Source organism: Cetorhinus maximus, chromosome 23 (assembly GCF_964194155.1).
Source record: "Cetorhinus maximus chromosome 23, sCetMax3.hap1.1, whole genome shotgun sequence".
Taxonomy (NCBI): Eukaryota; Metazoa; Chordata; class Chondrichthyes; order Lamniformes; family Cetorhinidae; genus Cetorhinus; species Cetorhinus maximus.
The window spans coordinates 60,672,694-60,692,396 of NC_135901.1; the positions used below are offsets into that span (position 1 = coordinate 60,672,694).

General features: G+C 43.0%; 3 non-coding genes and 1 pseudogene across 4 annotated transcripts in view; 3 read left to right on the forward strand and 1 right to left on the reverse strand.

Moving 5' to 3' along the window:
• Nucleotides 1-19,703, forward strand: part of LOC144698352 (uncharacterized) — a 674,481-nt pseudogene that overhangs the window by 451,847 nt on the left and 202,931 nt on the right. The window lies entirely within an intron of this gene.
• On the forward strand, nucleotides 2,863-2,935 carry trnak-cuu (transfer RNA lysine (anticodon CUU)). Its single transcript has one exon. It is a non-coding gene; the product is annotated as a tRNA-Lys (tRNA).
• trnal-uag (transfer RNA leucine (anticodon UAG)) lies at nucleotides 12,477-12,558 on the reverse strand. Its single transcript has one exon. It is a non-coding gene; the product is annotated as a tRNA-Leu (tRNA).
• trnas-uga (transfer RNA serine (anticodon UGA)) lies at nucleotides 18,393-18,475 on the forward strand. The gene has a single exon. It is a non-coding gene; the product is annotated as a tRNA-Ser (tRNA).

Sequence of the window (19,703 nt, forward strand, 5' to 3'; positions counted from 1 at the left end):
CTTACACATTTTCAGCTGAAAATTGGGTCTCAAACTCTTCTCGTCATGGGTTCCACATTCTTTGCACTAATTAGTTAATGAAAATCAAAATGCTGCAGATGTTGGCTTTCTGAAATGAAAGAAACCAGAAAATTCTGGAATTCTAAGCAGATCTGATAGCATCTATGGCGAGAAAAACATATATTTTTTTTCAAGTCTGTAACCTTTCAACACAACTGCACTACATCTGTGCACAAATCTGGCAGAACAGGAATGAAAACCAATAACAGGCAAGGCACCAAAAAACTCGAAGGGAGACCCAGCTGTATGACATGGATGTGTCTGCAGTGGGTGGGATCAAACTGTTTCCATGTTTCAACAATCAATGTCTCACCTGTTCTTTGAGAAGAGTGAAACTGATAGAGAACAATTGCCATTTCAGTGTTGGCAATTTGAAGCTTTAACTCGCTGCCTCAGTTTAAGATATCTTGCAGGTTTTGCTTGTGTGAGTCTCTGTTGTATGATTGGTAGGCATTTGGTAGGAAACCGGAAGGTTAGCAGTTTAAGACCATCAGGAACGAAGTCTTTGATGTTTTCTCCCCATCATCATTCATTCCCACACAGTTCTGGGGTGACAATGGGCACTTTAGCTGCAGGTAAATGTTCGCCAAACGTTGCCAACTCAACTTTTATGCAATGGATTCCCAAACTGACATGTTTTATCATGAATATTCAATTCAAACATAATGAGAAAACATTTAGACCTACCATGTACCTACGTCATTTGCAATCTATGAAGTTAATAGATTCAAACAAACCCATCAATAATTCTCTTCCTCAGCTCCACAGTGACGGAAACAGGGAAAAGCAGAAAAGCAGCAATATTCCGGCCCTGCACTTTCCAATCGCCCGCTGCCAGCAGAAAGCAGCGACTGCAGCTTCAATCAGCGGGTTACTGCCCATTACTGGGACACAAGATACTCCAACCAGGGCCAAACCTCCCAATATACCGAGCACAGGCTCAGGAAAACACAGGTAGATTATATCCCGATCACTAAGCCTCCGAGCAGCATTTACAGAATACCCAAGTGAGTGAGCCACAAATAAAAGTCAGACCAACTTTCTAAATCTTTTCATTGTAAAATTCCTTCTTTTTATTGAAAAGCTGACTGTTGTGAATCTGAGAATGAGCACCATAGGATTAGTGTTACCGAGTGACTTGTTTTCCATTGTTTATCCAACAGGTTTGCAATTCAATTTGTGTTGGATACTGAAGCGAATCTGATTTCAAAATGAGGTCACAAAGCAGCTAAATATTAAATCCAGGAACAGATCCTGAGGAAAATGGATCACAGTGTCTGGAAGGAGATGCAGCTGAGAAGCGAAAACTGTGAATAATGTTATTGATGATAGAGTGGAAAGCAGTGGGCCCTTGGTCAGTTTCATGGCCGAGTGGTTAAATGAATGGTTTCATAATCAGTTGGGGTTTCCCCAGGGAGAGTCAAATCTTACCGACTGTGGTTCTCATTATTGCTGATTTCAACCAGGTGTCTACAGATCTATCGGGTCAATGGGAGGAAAAGCATCCTAAAATCCACTTTCGCTCTGAAGCCATACGGACTCGAATCGTTAACTCAGTTTCTTTCTCCACAGGAGCTGCGAGACCAGCTGAGTTTTTCCAGAATTTTCTGTGTTTATGTCATATTTTCAGCATCCACAGCATTTTGTTTTTATCCAAAAATTCTCGTGGTTTTTAGGCTCTAAGGGAATGAAGGGCCATCGGAATTGGGTGGCAAATTGCTGTTGGGGCTGGAGATCCGCCATAATCTTATAAAGTGACCGAGGAGGCTTGTGGGGCCTTATGACGTATTGTTGCTGCTTTGCTTCTGTTCTATTTCAGTATCAATACCAGCCAAGGCGATGGGGAGTAACAGCCTGAGCTTGATAGTGTGGCCGAGCAGTCTAAGGTGCTAGATTGTACTTCTACTTTCTGTAGAGGGATCGGTTTGAAGCTTACATTGGCCAAAATTGCACTTTCAGAACTCCCATTAATCGAAGAAGTGCCAGCCTAAAGTTGAAGCAGGCGTGTGCAGTGTTTCACTTAAACAGGAAGAGCGAGGAGAGACAATACAAGAATAAATTGCTGTGGAGAAAAGGCGGGTTGTCAAAGTCGCTGAATTCCTCTTCCATCGGCCACCAGAGGCCGCATGACCTCCTCCTCTGCTTTCCCCATCTATGCTTGTATACCATAAGGCCAGTCGTCATCGCCGAGTGGTTAAAGCCATTGAGTCCAAATACATTGCTCTTTCCCGTTTTTTACTATGCCTGGTTTTAACTGTATCTACAGAGTTAATTATCGGTTAAATTGAATAAAATCCATCCAAACACTCGGGAGTTTTCCTATTTCTGTTCATTCACGAAACTTGCAGTTGGAACTGGCAAAAAAATGTTATTGTCATGCTTGCTGTCTGGGTGTTTGTCTCTCCTTAGAAACAATCCCTTGCCCTCTGTCACACTCGGTGTATATGTCTGTTTGTGTTCCTCCGTGTGTGTCAATGTGCTTCAGTTCCCGAGGGGGTGAGCCCATTTTTACCAGCATAAACCTTATTCACAATAGTTGTGCAGCTTCATCTTAAAATGTTACAGGGAAAAATATCAGGATGAAAGATGTAAGAGGAATTTGCAATGTTTGGAAGGAGGTGCAGCTAAGAAGTGGAAGATGTGAACGATGTTATTGATGATTGAGAGGAATGCATTGCAACCTTGGGGCTTTTGCTGGTCGATCACCTTCTACACTTTGAAATTCAGAACAAGCTGAAGCTCCAGGTGGAAAGCAACAGTTGTTTACATGTATGTTGGCATATGGAGCTTTTTCTTCCGCATGCCCGGCTAGCTCAGTTGGTAGAGCATGAGACTCTTAATCTCAGGGTTGTGGGTTCGAGCCCCACCTTGGGCGCTGTGGCATTTTTTAAAATCTTGCTGCTTTTAAGGGAAAACACCAACCGAATCCCTGCGGCAGCTGTGAAACTTACAAGGCAGGCATTAACCAGTAAAAGCAACCGATGCATATAAAATTCAAAGCAATTTCATGTTGTATCTCTTTCTGCTTCTGTCCCTGCCTCTCGTCCAGCTCCCTCTGTCCTTTCAGCTTCCGGGTCAATTAGCTGCTTGATGCAGAGACAGTCAGTACATGGGAATGTAAGACACAATAAGATAGGTTTGCAGACCATAGAGTAAAAAGACATCAGGATCTCATCTTCTCCTAGATGCTGATTACAGGAATGTGCACAGTGCCCATTACCGACAGTCACACTCTCCTTCCAGTCTTGTGTAGGTTGTTCAGCTTTCAAATTGTTCATATTTTCACACTGCGTTTCAATGTGAAGAAAGCAGAGCTGTGATAAGCCTATATTGATCAGCAGATGTCCTGCAAGAAGGTACATACAGGATGATGGTAACAGTGCTCTTTGGACGCGGTGAGCTCCAGTGAAGGATTGGCACCATTAATGTGTCGCTCAATTAGTCTTGTGACAAATCTCGTGCTGGAAGTGACAAGGAAACTCATTGAATTTGCTCCGTGTTTTGGTTTCAAAAGAGCCGAATACAAGGTAAGATATTACATCTCGCTGGTCTGGACTATAAAATGGCAGAATTATTGTGAAAGCAGCCGTGGTGTTGGAAAACATAAAATTATACAAAGTTACAACATAGAAGGAGGTCTTTAGGCCCTGTGTACTGCTTTTAAAAAGCAGTTCTGATTGTTTGATCGATCAGGAGTAATATTTGTGCCAGTGCAAACAGGAGGCAGCAAAGTATATCCTTCTCCAACCCATATTTTTCCTCGCACCAACATCACTATGTAAACTGCTCTGCAACCAGCCCTTCTCTTGTCTTTCTTTCATTTCTTCACTCCACGTCTGTGTATGTTCTCGTACTGTTCCCAATGTGACATTTTGAGCTCTGAGGCAAAAATTCAACTCCCCCTCCACTGACTCTGGTGCAGCTGTTAAATGTTTTCAATCAATAAGTTCGCAACACTCGTTTTTAAACATTTCACAAAATCAATAAATCTTCATTCCCTGACCGAGAACCAAACCCCACCTGAGGCGCTAAAAGCACCGAATCCTAACCACTGGACCACCAGAAAAGCTGTCAAGTCTTCTTCCGGAGTGGCTTATCTACGCTGCTTTTACCATTTAAAAAAAACTTCAGACCTCCTTTACCACAAAACTGCATATTTAGACTTAACACAAACCAATTCTTCAGCCAACAAGAACATTTGCTGTGAGCTGGAACATGACATCGACAATGAGGTGAAATAGTCCGACAAGCTGCTCATGTTCAACTTACAACTTCTAAAACCCTCCAGCCTAACCACTGTGGGCCCAATGAAAGCTGTAAATCCGAGTCACGGGACACCAGAGGAACTACCAATAAGGCTTGAAATTTGGATTATGGAGCTACTTTTGACATTTTTTTTTTCATTTTAGATCTCTTTCACCAGAGACAACTTTCTCCTGCCAAATGATCTGTTTGGGTTGAACACAAGTGACTTCTTCACCAATGAGAAGAACCATTGCTGTTAGCTGGAACATGAAATCGATACTTTCCCCCTTCAAGACAGTTCTTAAAGCCTCCCCCTTTGACCGAGCTTTTAGTCACCTGACTGAATATGTGACTCGGTGTCACACTTTGTTCTATAATGATCCTGGGGAACGCTTTGTGACGTTTCATTAGGTTAAAGTTGCTTTTTAAGTTGTTGTTGTAGTCCATACATAGAAAGAGACAAACTCCTCTTGCATCTTTCATCCTGATATTTTTCTCTGTAACATTTTAATATAAAGTTGCACAACTAAAGTGAATAAAGTTTGTGATGGTTAAAAATGTGTTCACCCCCTCGGGGAACTGAACCACATCGACACACACAGAGGAACACACACAAACATATACACCGAGAGTGACAGAGGCCTGAAGAGAAACAAACACCCAGAAAACAAGGATGTCACCAACAGGTCTAATTATTGTTCTATTTCAGACAGAGATTATGGTGAATGCTTGCAGATGAACGGAAATGAAGAAACGAGGAAGGGAAGCAGGAGAACCACCCGAGAGTGGTTGGAAGGTTTTTATTCCATTTCCCCAATAATTAATTTTAATCTGGAGGCACCTAAAGGAAGGAGCAGCGAGGTCGGCAGGATTCAAGCCTTCATGGGGAGAGCGCAATGGATTTTAAATCCATTGTCTTCACCACTCAGCCATGATTACAGACCTTATATCGATTTTAACCTTTTTCATATAAAATCATAGACAGGTTTAACAGAGAGAGAGGACATTCGGCCCCACACATTCCCAGTCACCCTGCAATTCCTACTATCTCTCCTGGTTCATCCTGCCAGGAGGGACATCTTAATACGGCAACAACCACAAGCCCGGGCTCAGGTGAAGTGACTGAAAGAACAAAACAGCTGAAACGTTGATGGCTTGAGGATTCGAACCCATGAAAACAACGAAACCCAAGCCAATCTCGTTAAAACGTGGAGCCACGCTGCCACCATCAACAGTAGACCAACCATTGCCTTGGGTGGTGTCGGCTCTGAATTAGAACATAACAAATAGGAGCAGAAATAGACCATTTTTCCCCTCAAGCACCTCATAGTGTCAGAGAATCAGAGCCAAGGCTACACCACAGATAGAGGCCATTCGGCCCGACTCATAGGAACAAAGGACTCAGGGACAGGAGTTGGCCATTCAGTCCTTTGAGCCTGCTTCACCATCCAATAAGATCATGGCTGATCAGGCTGTGGTCTCAACTCCTCTTTGCTGTCTGTCCCCACCTCACCCCCATAACTCTTGACCCACTTGTGTATCAAAAATCTGTCTAATTCTGCCTTGAATAAATTCAATGACCCTGCCTCCACTGCTTTCTGGGGAAAATAATTCCACAGACTAACGACCTCTGAGAGAATAAGAAAATCTGCTCATCTCCGTCTGAAAAGGGAGGCCTCTTACTCTTCTGGAAACTAACTCACCTGGTCCCACTCCCCCACCTTTTCCCCGGAGATCTGCATTTTCTGTACAATTCTCTGTTGAAATCCGCGATTGAATCTGCCTCCCTCACACTCTCAGGTGGTGCAATCCAGATCCTAACCACTCCCTGTGAAACAAAGAAACTCCTTTAGAATTATTGGTTTTGGGACAAGCGGAATACTTGGTAACAGACAAGGCACCAAAAGGCTCGAAGGGAGACGGCACCAGTTGTAGGGGATCTGGTTCCCAGTGACATGGATGTGTCTGCAGTGGGTGGGATCAGACTGTTTCCATGTATCCACAATGAATGTCTCACCCTTTATTTGGGAAGAGTAAAACTGAGAGGATAATTATCATTCGGGTAGCGGCAATCTGAAGCTTTCACTCGCTGAGCCATTGCTTTAGGATATCCTACAGCGTGCAGGCATTTTCCTTAAGTCTCTGTGGCGCAATTGGTCAGCCTGTTCGGCTGTGAGCTAAAAGGTTGGTGGTTCGAAACCACCCAGAGGCTAAGTTATAGCCATTTTCCCCCCATCATTACTCATTAATTCTCTGGCTTGTTCTGGGACCCTGAAACCACAAGAAAACCCCCCCACGTTGAAAACTCACCTGTCGCCCACTGAGCTCCCACACGAAGCTTTGTTTATGGATATTCATTTCGGATATAACAAAGAATATGGACGATCATGAACCCCCATCTAAATCAATACAGATCAACGAGGCTATTGGATTGAAACAAGCCCATCAATTAATCGCTCTTTCTCAGCTCCACGGTGAGTGAGACAGGAAAAGGTAACAATATTCCAGCCCCGCACTCTCCAATCACCCACTGCCAGCGGAAACATCTTCTTATTTTGCTGAATGTTATCTTCAGAAATGGTGAAGAGCGAATCTAATGTGGCTGCAAGATCCAGCATTCAGTTCATATTCAACAACAAACAGGAATGGGAGCGATGCAACTTTTCCACACAGTTGGGTGATAATGTTTCCCCGAGCATCGAATGGAATAACTTACACATGCGAAATGAGCTGGGTAACTACAACGCTACAGGAACATTTCCCTGCCTGGATCCCAATGGAGCTGTCTGGAATGTTAAAAGGTGACGTCATGCTGCAGTACTTTGGGTCTTTGTTTTGAAGAAATGGAATTCGGCTGTTCTCATTAGGAATGCTGGAGACAGACTGATCAACAATGTCATCGTCAAGTGGCACAGCGCAGTAAGAGGTCCTTCCACCCATTATATTTATATCAGTTTTTTTTTTTACAAAGATCTTGCCAATTAGTCCCAATTTCCTTCTCTCTTTCCATTTATCAGAATTTTCTCCCTTTCAACCATTGCCAAATTCCTTTTCAAAGAAGCAGTTTCTGTAGAATCCATGAAGTTTGCCTTAATGAACATTTCCTTTACACAATGAAATTAAGAGTTGGAGTAGGGTTCTTTCTGCAGTTTTCGATATTAACATAAGTTATTTATGCAAATCATTTCATGGTGAACTTACAAAAGGTGTTTATTCTGATCAGACATGTCCTCAGTATTTTCTCAGTCATGATGACCATGAAACTATCACTGATATTGCCATATAAACCCATGTGATTCACCAGTCCTTTAGGGAATTCAATCGGTCGTCCTTACCTGGTCTGACTTGCATGTGACACCAGACCCACAGTGATGTGGTTGATTCTCAACTAACCTTTGAAATGGTTTAACAAGTTACACAGCTCAAGGGGATTTGGGGATGTGCAAAAATGCTGGCCAACGATGCTCATGAAAGAATTAAGAACCAAGATGAAGTGCGATACAAAGTAATTGTGGACCATCTCTCCCAATGTCTCGTGTTCAATCACAGTATCAATTGCGTCTGTCTTTACGATGAAGCTAGTATTTGGATCACACTGGTAGTCATCTTTCAGTCAGTAAGTAACTGTGAATTTGTATTTGTAAACTCATTAATTTCTGTTGTTGATGAAAGGAACTGCTAGTTTTTTGTGCCTAGTCAGTTTCACCCTTCCTCGTTTTGAGAATGCTTTTTACAGCTTTGCGAAGGGCAAATTTACTGTAGCAGCGAGATACTATATTCAGTTAATATTCAACAACAAATGTGAATTATGGAACTTTCTCTCACACTTGAATGTGTAAATTTCAATAATGTTTCTACCCATTTCCAGACAGGGGACCTTTGCATGTACGTGATAACCAATTGGTAACTACAGAAACAATGGGCAGAACCATAGGGACCGACTTAAAATATCAAACTGTGCAGCCTTACTGCACTTCCAAACCCTGTTTTATGGAAGTACAATTCGGCTGGAAAACATAGCCATGCGGCAGAGAAATTGATCTGACATTGGAATCATAAAATGACAGAGCACATCAGCAGGTCATTCAACACTTCACACATGCACAAACTATCTTACTGTAATTCGTCTCATTTTTTGTCTCTTTCTCATTACCGTGCCTTTTGGAGAAAATCATTCAAAGCCTGGTGAAGTGCCAATGTCACATGGCTGTGAGATAATGTATTCGGCTATTGTTTAGCAAGAAACAGGAATTGTACAACTTCTCACAATTAGATGATTCAGTTTTCAAAATATTTTTGCCAGCTTTCGAACCGGTGACCTTGCGCATCTGAAGTGAATGTGATAAACACTACTTGTTTATTTGTTAACTTATGGTATGTTGACATCGCTACACTACAGAAACAATGTGCAAGAAAAAGCCAAAGGGACTTGTATAGAATTTCAAACTGTGTAGACCCACTGCGCTGCAAGATCCTGTTTACTGGAATAGAACTGGGGTGTGACACTTTGGAAAGCTGCAGAGAAATTAATCTAATTGTAAACTGACACAGCTCATTAGGTGGGCATTTGACCCATCGGGTGTGCGCTTTCTTCAAAGAGCTATCAACTTAGTTCCAATATCATTCTCTTCCTTCATAACCCTGCAGTTTTTTTTCCCATTTCAAATAATCGCCCAATTCCCTTATGAAAACTCTGAGTTAAGAAAAACAATATTGAAAGAGGTGCAGGAGCTTCTGCAGTGTCCACGCTCAGTGTGTGAACATTAACAAAGTTACCCTGACCCAATGGCATGGAGAGTTGAACTGGGGATTCACATGTTGTCTTCGAAATAAAGAGGAATATTTATTTAAGCAATTGATTTCCTATTGAATATTTGAAAGAAGTTTATTCTGACCAAACATCTCCTCATTTTTCTCAGTCGATTTATACAATCGATTCCTCTTGCTGTACAAGCTGTTACAGACGCTGTTATAGAAAAGAGGGAAAGGTTTGCTACAGCTAAACAAAGGCCTGGTTAGATCACACCTGGAGGACTGTGTGTAGTTCTGGGAACAGCACCTTATAAAGGATCAATATTGGTCTTGGAAACAGGGCAGTGCTGATCCAGCAGAATGTCAGTTCTGGAATGTAAGTGGACATTCTCCCGCCCGCAAATTGAGGTCATCCAAAACTGCTGCCTGTGTCTTCACTCACAGGAAGTCCCATTCTCCTATCACCCTCTACCCGCTGACTTACATTAGCTCCCGTTCAAAGAATGTATCTACTTCAAAATTTCTTAACCTTGTTTTCAAATCCCTCCTTGTTCTCGCCTCTCCCAATCTCTGTGATGTCCTCTAACCCCACAAGTCTCTGAGATATCTGTGTTCCTCTAATTCTGGCCTCTTGTACATTCCCAAACAGAATAGCTCCACCATTGGTGACCGTGGTTTCAGTTACCGAGGCCCAAATCTCTGGAATTCCCTCCCTAAACCTCTCCGCCACGATCTCACTTTCCTCCTTTAAGACTCTTCTTAAAACCTACCTCTCCGACCAAGCTTTTGGTCACGTGGCCTAACATCTCCTTATGTGTGTCAGTGTCAGACTCTGTTATATAATGATCCTGTGAACTATCTTTGGCGGTTGAATTACGTTAAAGGCGCTATCTAAATATAAGCTGTTGTTGCAATGGGGCACACAGAGAAGGAGACAGACTCTTTTTGTACCTTTCACCCTGATAATTTTTGATCTGAAGATGCACAACTAACGTGAATAAAGTTTGTTCTGTTAAAAATGTGTCCTTTCCTTTGGGGAACTGAACCACATTGACAATCACACAGACGAACGGAAAGAAGAAACTATGGGAATGGTTTTGATTCCGTTTATAGAACAAAGAACAAAGAAAAGTACAGCACAGGAACAGGCCCTTCGGCCCTCCAAGCCTGCGCCGATCATATGGCCCGTCAACTAAAATATTTTGCACTTCCGGGGTCCGTATCCCTCTATTCCCATCCTATTCATGTATTTGTCAAGCTGCCTCTTGAACACCACTATCGTACCTGCTTCCACCACCTCCTCTGGCAGCAAATTCCAGACACTCACTACCCTCTGCGTAAAAAACTTACCCCGCACATCTCCTCTAAAGTTTTCTCCTCTCACCTTTAATCTATGTACCCCTAGTAATTGACTCTTCCACCCTGGGAAAAAGCTTCTGACTATCTACTCTGTCCATGCCACTCATAATTTTGTAAACTTCTATCAAGTCGCCCCTCAATCTCCGTCGCTCTAGTGAGAACAATCCGAGTTTCTCCAACCTCTCCTCATAACTAATAACCTCCAGACCAGGCAGCATCCTGGTAAACCTCCTCTGCACCCTCCCCAACGCCTCCATATCCTTCTGGTAATGTGGCGACCAGAATTGCATGCAATATTCCAAGTGTGGCCTAATCAAGGTTCTATACAGCTGCAGCATGACTTCCCAGCTTTTATACTCAATACCCCTGCCATTGAAGGCAAGCATGCCATATGCCTTCCTGACTACCTTATCCACCTGCGTTGCCACTTTCAGTGACCTGTGGACCTGTACACCCAGATCCCTCTGCCAGTCGATGCACTTAAGGGTTCTGCCATTTACTGTATAATTCCTGTCTGTATTAGACCTTCAAAAATGCATTACCTCGCATTTGTCCGGATTAAAATCCATCTGCCATTTCTCCGCCCAAGTCTCCAACCGATCTATATCCCGTTGTAACCTTTGACAATCCTCTTCACTATCTGCAGCTCCTCCAACCTTAGTGTCGTCTGCAAACTGACTAATTAGCCCAGTTACATTTTCCTCCAAATCATTTATGTATACCACAAACAGCAAAGGTCCCAGCACTGATCCCTGCGGAACTCCACTTGTCACAGCTCTCCATTCAGAAAAGCACCCTTCCACTGCTATCCTTTGTCTTCTATGACCAAGCCAATTCTGTATCCATCTTGCCAGCTCACCTCTGATCCCGTGTGACTTTACCTTCTGTACCAGTCTGCCATGAGGGACCTTGTCAAAGGCCTTACTGAAAACCATGTATATAACATCCACTGTCCTTCCATCGTCGATCATCTTTGTCACTTCCTCGAAAAACTCGATCAAGTTAGTGAGACACGACTTCCCCTTGACAAAACCATGCTGCCCCTCATTTCCCTACCACTGACATAAGGCTCACCGGCCTGTAATTTCCTGGATTATCCCTGCTACCCTTCTTAAACAGTGGAACAACATTGGCCATTCTCCAGTCCTCTGGGACCTCATCCGTAGCCAGTGAGGATACAAAGATTTCTGTCAAGGCCCCAGCAATCTCCTCCCTTGCCTCCCTCAGTACTCTGGGGTAGATCCCATCTGGCCCTGGAGACTTATCCGCCTTAATATTCTTCAAGACGCCTAACAGCTCCTCTCTGTTGATCTCAACATGTTCCAGGCTATCTACACACTCTTCCCTAGACAAATCGACCGCTAAGTCCTTCTCTTTGGTGAATACTGATGAGAAGTATACATTTAGTATCTCTCCCATTTCTTCTGGCTCCACACACAAATTCCTACCTCTATCCCTGAGTGGGCCTACCTTTTCCCTGTCTACCCTCTTGCTTTTTACATATGTATAAAAGGCCTTGGGATTTTCCTTAATCCTGGTTGCCAGTGACCTTTCATGACCCCTTTTAGCCATCCTGACTCCTTGCTTAAGTTTCTTCCTACTTTCTTTGTATTCTCCACGGGCTTCATCTGTCCCCAGCCTTCTAGCCCTTACAAATGCTTCCATTTTCTTTTTGACTAATCTAATAATTAACTCCATAGGCACCTTATCAAAATCAGGAATGATGAGAACTGGAGCTGGTAGGATTTGGAAGTCTGTGAGGAGACCCCACAGGATTCCAACCCCGTTCCCTTATCCACTCCGCCTTGAACACAGGACCTGCACTGACGTCACTGCTCTTTGTATAAAATCAGAAGCGGCTCCATCAGACGGTCATTCAGCATGTCGTTCACAAGCCGACTCTCTGGAAGAGGAACTCAACTACTATAATTCCACACCCTACCTTTTCCCCGCAGCAACTCATATTTGTATTGTCTCTCCTCTTTCTTCTTGACAAAATGCAGCACAGGACGCTCAATTTTCGGTGGTGTGTGTTTGTCCAAATGGGGCTGCTAAATGTTTGGCAGCGGTGGGATTCAAACCCACGCCTCCGTAGAGACTGGAGCCTAAATCCAGCGCCTTAGGCCGCTCGGCCACGCTACCACATCGGTGCAAATTATTAATCATCTCCTTCATTAGCATTGCCACTGAAATAGAACAAAAGCAATGAAGTAGGAATTGACCATTCGGAATCTGGATCCAGCTCCGTCAGTTAATCAGATCATCCTGCACTTTGTAACAAATAGAAATCATCTCCACTCAAAAACACAGTGAGCCGCAGTGAAGGGTTGGCACCATTTAAACTGTCATTCAACTGGTCTGGTTCCGAATCTCCTGCTAGAAATGGCAAGAAAACCTCTCACTGAATTCATTCCGGGTCTTGACTTCAGAAGGACAGGACACAAGGTAACAAAGTACATTTCGGTAAATCGGGTTATAATATGGCAGAATCACCTGGAAAGAGCATCCGTGGTATTGGGAAACATAAAATTATAGAAAGTTACGGCAAGTAAGAGGCCATTCGGCCTGGCGTGCTGCTGTCAAAGAGCAGTTGTGATTGGTTGATCAGGAGTGGTCAATTACGCTTCCATTTCCAATTGCGAATTTAGGGAATGTTTGCAGATGAACGGGAATAAGAAACACGGGGGTATTTGGACGGTTGTTATTCCAATTAACCGACAAGTAATTCTACAGACCGTCAGTTAAAATCACTTGGCCACAACTATTTAGTGAAATCGAACTGTTGTTTGTATAAAATAATAGAATGGATACAGGGAGTAACAGAGAAAAATGACTTTCAGTCCCTGCCATTAACCCAACTTAGACTGACTCTCCCCATCCTCCCAACCAAAATGCAACACTGCACAGATCAGCCGGCCGCACGGAGCATTTTTAGGAAGTGTCTCAAAAGAAAACCACCGGAAAGTTTAATAACCGCGGGAGTGGAGCCCAAATCACAGGAACCTTGACCAGCAGCTCAGTGTACTCGGCCACTCAACCACAGTCAGAGCAGAAACAACCATTACGTTGGCCGGCATTGGCACTGAATGAGAATATATAATCATCCTCCGTTTTGTCACGTCCGGGCATTTAGTAGCTGAACAGCCTGCACTCAAAAAGAAACAGAAATAAATGTCCTCTTGCATCATTTAAAACAGCGCTTTTGTTTTCTCTGGACCATCTTAATATGAAGCCGCAGGAATAAGGTGAATAATGTTTGGATGGTAAAAATGAGGAACTGAACCACACACAGAGGAACACACACAGACAAAGACACCGAGAGTGACAGAGGGCAAGCGGTTGTTTCCAAGAAGAGACAAAACACCCAGAAAGCAAGCCTGACACCAACCTGGCTCCGTTTCTGTTCCATTTCCGAATGCAAGATTCGTGAATGTTTTCAGGAGTGAACGGAAATAGGATAACTCCCGAGTTTCTGGATGGACTTGATTCAATGTAACCAATAATTAACTCTGTAGAAACAGAGTTTAAGCAGGAATAATGAAAAGCGGAAAAACCCAATGGGTTTGGACTCCATCGCCTTACCCACTCGGCTATGGCGAACGGCCCTATGCACAAGTTAATATGGTCGGTATAAAATTATAGATGATTACAGCAGAGAAGTACATTCAGCCCATCATGTCCATGCCATCTCTCTGAAGAGCCATTTAACTAATTCCAAAATATCGCCTGTTCCCCACAGCAATTTATATTGATGCTGTCTCTCCTCACCCTTCCTGTTAAAATGAAACACCGCACACAAACCCAAATATTCAATCTGAACTGGCACTTGTTCGACCTGCTGTTCAAGCTGCTCATGTGCAACTTTCAATTTCCAAAACCCACCAACCTCATCACTGCGGCTCCTGTGAAACTGACAAGGGAACACAGGGCAGAAATTCATCAGTGAAAGTAACTGAAACACATCAAATTCCAAACACTGTCATGTCACATCTGTTTCTGCTTCTGTCCCTGCCTCACCTCCCAAGCTCCCAAGTCAATTAGTTGCTTGATGCAGACACAGTAAGTCCATGAACTCAATATTTCCCTGGGAAGCAGGGACAGGGAAGGAAGACACGAGAATTTGAGAAGGGAAGGGTTTACAGGATCTCATTTTCCTGATTGTCCGAGATGCTGATAACAGGAATATGCACAGTGTGAATTATCCACAGCCACATTCTCCTTCCAGTCTTGTGCACGTTGTTAAGCTTTGAAATTGTTCATATTTTCACACTGGATTTCACTATGAAGAAAGCGGAGCTGGGATGAGCTTATGTTGTTTAGCAGATGCACTGCAAGAAGCAACAAAACAGGTTCATTTTGAAGGGGTGAACGGTTGAGACTACTTAATTGCCGTTGAACGAGTCAGGTGTCAAACTCAGTGATAGAAATGACAAGAAAACCCACTGAATTTGCTCATTGTCTTGAATTCAAAGCGTCGGATAGAAGGGCAGGGATTACATCTCGATGGATAGAGTTAGAAAATGGCAGTAAAATTTAGAGAGATACAACTGGGGTGTTGGGAAACACAAAATGGCAGAAAGTTACAGCAAAGAAATTGGCCAATCGGCCATGTGTTCTGCTTTGACAGAGCAGTGTGATTGGTTGATCTGAATATTCAAGAGCAATCGTCATTTAAGAAGGATGGGCAAAAAGGAAAAGGAGGTGGGTTAGTGCTGTTAATAAGGGACCAGATCCGCACATTAGTGGGAGAGGATCTTAGATTGAAGAATAAGTTTGGGTGGAGCTAATAAATAGTAAGAGGCATCAAACATTAGTGGGAGTTGTTTATATACCACCAAACTGTAGTGGGAATGTTGGGAATGGGATAAATAAGGAAATTAGAATTGAAGGTAACATGGGTAATACAGGAATAATATTTTGCCTCGCATCACCAGCTCTACAGTCAGTGCTTTGTTACCTATCACAGCCCTTCTCTTTTATTTTCACTTCCTCACTCCGACTCTGGATTTATTCTCGACTTGTTGCACGTGAGACATTTCAGTTCTGATGTGAAACTTCAACTCTCATTGCCCTGAATGTGACAGAACTGTGCTGTGTTGTTTTCAGCCAGGAAGACAATAATGTTGGCTTTAGCAGTTCGCCCAAGAGCAGAAAATCACAATTCCCTGACAGGGAATCAAACCCGGGGTGATGCAGTGAAAGTGCTGAACCCGAACCAGTCGGCCATCAGGAAGCTGCTAACCAGTTTGGAAATTCGGCTCATGGAGGCTACTTTTGGAATTTTTTCTTTCCCGATCTCTTTCACCAGTCAACTTTCTCCGGCTCAATGGTCTGTTCAGGTTGAACACAAGTGGCTTCTTCAGCCAATGAGAACAACCATTGCTGTTGGCTGGAACATGAAATCGATACTTTCCTCCTTTAAGAAAGTTCTTAAAGCCTCCCCCTTTGACAGAGCTTTTAGTCAGCTGACCGATTATGAGGCTCAGCGTCACACTTTGTTATATAATGACCATGGGCGTCGCCTTCTAACGTTTCAACAGGTTAAAGGCGCTTTCTAAATGTAAGTTGTTGTAGTATGCTGTAGTATTATAAAAACTTGCCCTTTTAAGTGAGAGAAAAGCTGCCTTGTTCCTGTTTGTTGTTGGATATTAACTGAACGCATTATCTTACAAGCTTCTTATATTCGCTCTTCACCATTTCACAAAATAAACACTCAGCAAAGCGACTGTATCTTTCTGCTGGCAGCGGGTGATTGGAGAGTGCGGGGCCAGAATGTTGCTGCTTTTCTGCTTTTCCCTGTCTCACTCACTGTGGAGCTGAAGAAGAGAGAATAAGTAATGGGGTTATTTGAATCCAATAGCTTCATAGATTTCGAATGTGTTATTTGGAGGTGCGTGGTTGGTCAGATTATAAATTATATTTGAAATTAATATTCAGATAAAAATATCATTACTGTTGGGACTCGTTGGGCACAGGAGAGTTGGATTTTTTTCTCATTGTCGCTTAAGAACCCAATAACAACCCGTGGTTGTGTGACAATGGATGTTGATTGTGTTTTATATAAACGTGTCATTTTGGGGAGAAACGTTTCTCTAATGAAAGAGGCCTGAAATTACAATAAAAGGCACAGGTAATATGGATTAACCAATGCGAATAAAGTTTGTGATGGTAAAAATGTATTCAACTCCTCAGGGGACTGAACCACATTGACACACTCAGACATATGCACCGAGAGTAACAGAGGCCAAAGGAGAGACAAAGACCCAGAAAGCAAGGATGTCACCAACTTGACCAATTATCGTTCCTTTTCAGACTGCAAATTTATGAATGTTTGCAACTGAAATAACGTTTAGTAACACGGATAAGAAGAATTATGATCCTGAATGGAGATGAACGGAAGTAAGAAGGAAGGGGGTGTTTGGTTGGTTTTAATTTTATTTAGCCAATGATTAATTCTGCAGACAGTTTGCAATTTATTCTCGGGATGTGGGGTTCGCTGGCTGGGCCAGCATTTATTGCCTATCCCTAGTTGCCCTTGAGAAGGTGGTGCTGAGCTGCCTTCTTGAAATGCAACTGTCCATGTGGTGTAGCTACACCCAAAGTGCTTTTAGGAAGGGAATTCCAGGATATTGAACCAGCGACAGTGAAGAAACAGCGACATATTTCCAAGTCAGAATGGTGAGTGACTTGGAGGGGAAATTCCAGGTGGCAGTGTTCCCATCTATTTGCTGCCCTTGTCTTTCCAGATAGTAATGGTTATGGTTTTGGAAGGTGGTGTCTAAGGAGGCTTGGTGATTTCGTGCACATGTGATAACCAGTTCACTACAGAACAATACCTAACAAAGCCAGAGGCACCTGCACCTCATGTTAAACTGTGAGGTCCTGCAGCAGCACTTTGGGTCCTTGTTTTACAGAAATAAGATTCGGGTGGCAGCTTTAGAAATGCTGTCGTCAAATTAACCTGGTAATGTCATCATAAAACGGCAGACCGCTTGAGGAGACCATTCAATCATCATATCATTATCAGCTTTTTACAATTTTCTTTCAATTAGACTCAATTTCCTTTCCTTTCTCCATAACTCTGATTTTTTTCTTCCTTCCAAGTCATTGTCCAATTCCCTTTTGAAAACTCTGAGTTAAGAAAAACAAAACTGAAAGAGATGCAGGAGCTTCTGCCGTGTCCATGCTCAGTGTGTGAAAATTAACAAAGTTTCCCTGACCCGATGACACAGAGATGTGGGCTGGGGATTCTTATACAGGTTTCGAAACAATCAAGTTCATTTCAAATGGAATTTGAAAAGGAATTTTATTCTGATGAAGCATCTCCATATTTTTCTTATTCGATCTATACAATCTAATTCCCCTTGCTGTATACCCTGTAACAGAGGCTGTTATAGTAAAGAGGGAAAGGTTTGCTACAGCTATGCAAAGCCCTGGTTAGATCACACCTGGAGGACTGTGTATAGTTCTGGGAACGGCACCTTATAAAGGATCAATATTTGCCTCGAAATGTTCAGAGGAGCTGCATTGATGAGGTTGGTGGGTTTTGGAAATTGGGAGCTGTACATCCGCAGCTTGTAGCACTATTTCACCTCGCTGTTCACTTCATGTTCATGTCTAACACACTCGATGCTGTTATTGACTGAACAAGTCTTCTGTGTTTGAACTAAACACACTCCCACTCTTGGCCCTCCTCAGGGAATGTTGTTTTCTTGTTGCTATGTGAACTGTCACAATGAACTGTTCCTGGAGTCTCTTTCCCCTGGGATCTACAAATCCCGTCACTTCTCTTCCTCTTTCATTCTCACGCTTTCATTCCCAGTTTGGGAGGGAGAACGAGGAGGGACAATATAAATTGCAGGGTTCCGGGGAAAAGGTCGGGTTGTGACAGTGACAAAGCGGGCAGAAGACCCTCTTTCTCTGCTGTAACTATTGTATGATTTCATATAAATAATACAGGCCTTCCGCCAAAGTCTTTAGTCGTGGCCGAGTGGTTAAGGCGATGGATTTGAAATCCATTGGGTGTTACCCCGCACAGCTTCGAATCCTGCCGACTAAGTTTTCCATTATTTCTGATTTTAACCAGTGATCTCAGAAACAGTAAATGGAATCGACATTTTCACAACACCTGCAATAGCGAAGTTTGACCAGTGGTTGGCAGTGAAATCGTGATTGCTCACATCACATGAAGCAGGCGGTGTCTGAATTATTACTGCATTTGGCACTGTCTCTGTTCAAATTAAATTAGAGGTGTCAGTTGTGGCTCAGTTCATAGCACCCTCGCCTTTGAATCAGAGGGTTGTGGGTTCATGTCCCACTCCCGGAAACCAAGAACTGTGATTGTACTCGAAAAGAGTTGCAATCTGTGACTGTTGATAACTCGAAAGAGTTTCATATTAAATTAGACGCTGTTTCTATTACACTAGGATACGACTCTGGTCATATTAGAGAAGGTCATCTCTCAATTGTGCCTGTAATTGGCTCAGTCACAGTTGTTTATGTACTGGACTAGGGCCACAATACACTTGGCACTATCTCAGTCATGGCTGCACTGAAGCAGGTTTTGGCTAAAGTTACATTAAGCCATGCCCCAGTTGGCACTGCACTAGAGCTTGTCTCTGGTTATAGAAAACTAGAACATGTTTTTAGTTGCATTTCACAAGACCCTGTCTCAGCAATTACTCCAGTAGAACCTGCCACGTGTCTATGAAACTAGGCCCTGTCTCAGGTAATGCTGCACCAAAACACCATTCATCTCACACAATTTCCTGTTTCTGTTGTTATTGTCCTAAGCCATTATTCTCATTTCTGTACTTGTCCATGTCTCTGTTTGTATTAATCTCGTGTCTTTGGCGGTATTTAAATCACCAGACACTGCGTCAGTTTATATTACAAAGAGACCTGAATTATGTGAAGCTCCACTAGACCCTGTATCAGTTTACTTATAATGGATCCGGTCTGTGTTATTACTACACTAGGCAGGTTCGTATTACACGAGGTCCTGTCTCAATTATTACTGCACTCGGCACTGCCTCACTTATGTTCCACTAGATCACGGCACTGCTTATAACACACTGAATAATGTCTGCACTTATATTCCGCTAGACCATTTCAGAACAATTTACACTAGACTCTATATTAGCCTGTATCACGTTGGACTTGTCCGTCTTTTCAATTAAAATGGATCCTGTCTTTGCAGAGGCTTTGTCTTTCTACCTCTGTCTCTGCTTCTATTCAACTCTCCCTGTCTCTGTTTTTACTCCACGAGATCATGTCTGTCTCTCTTA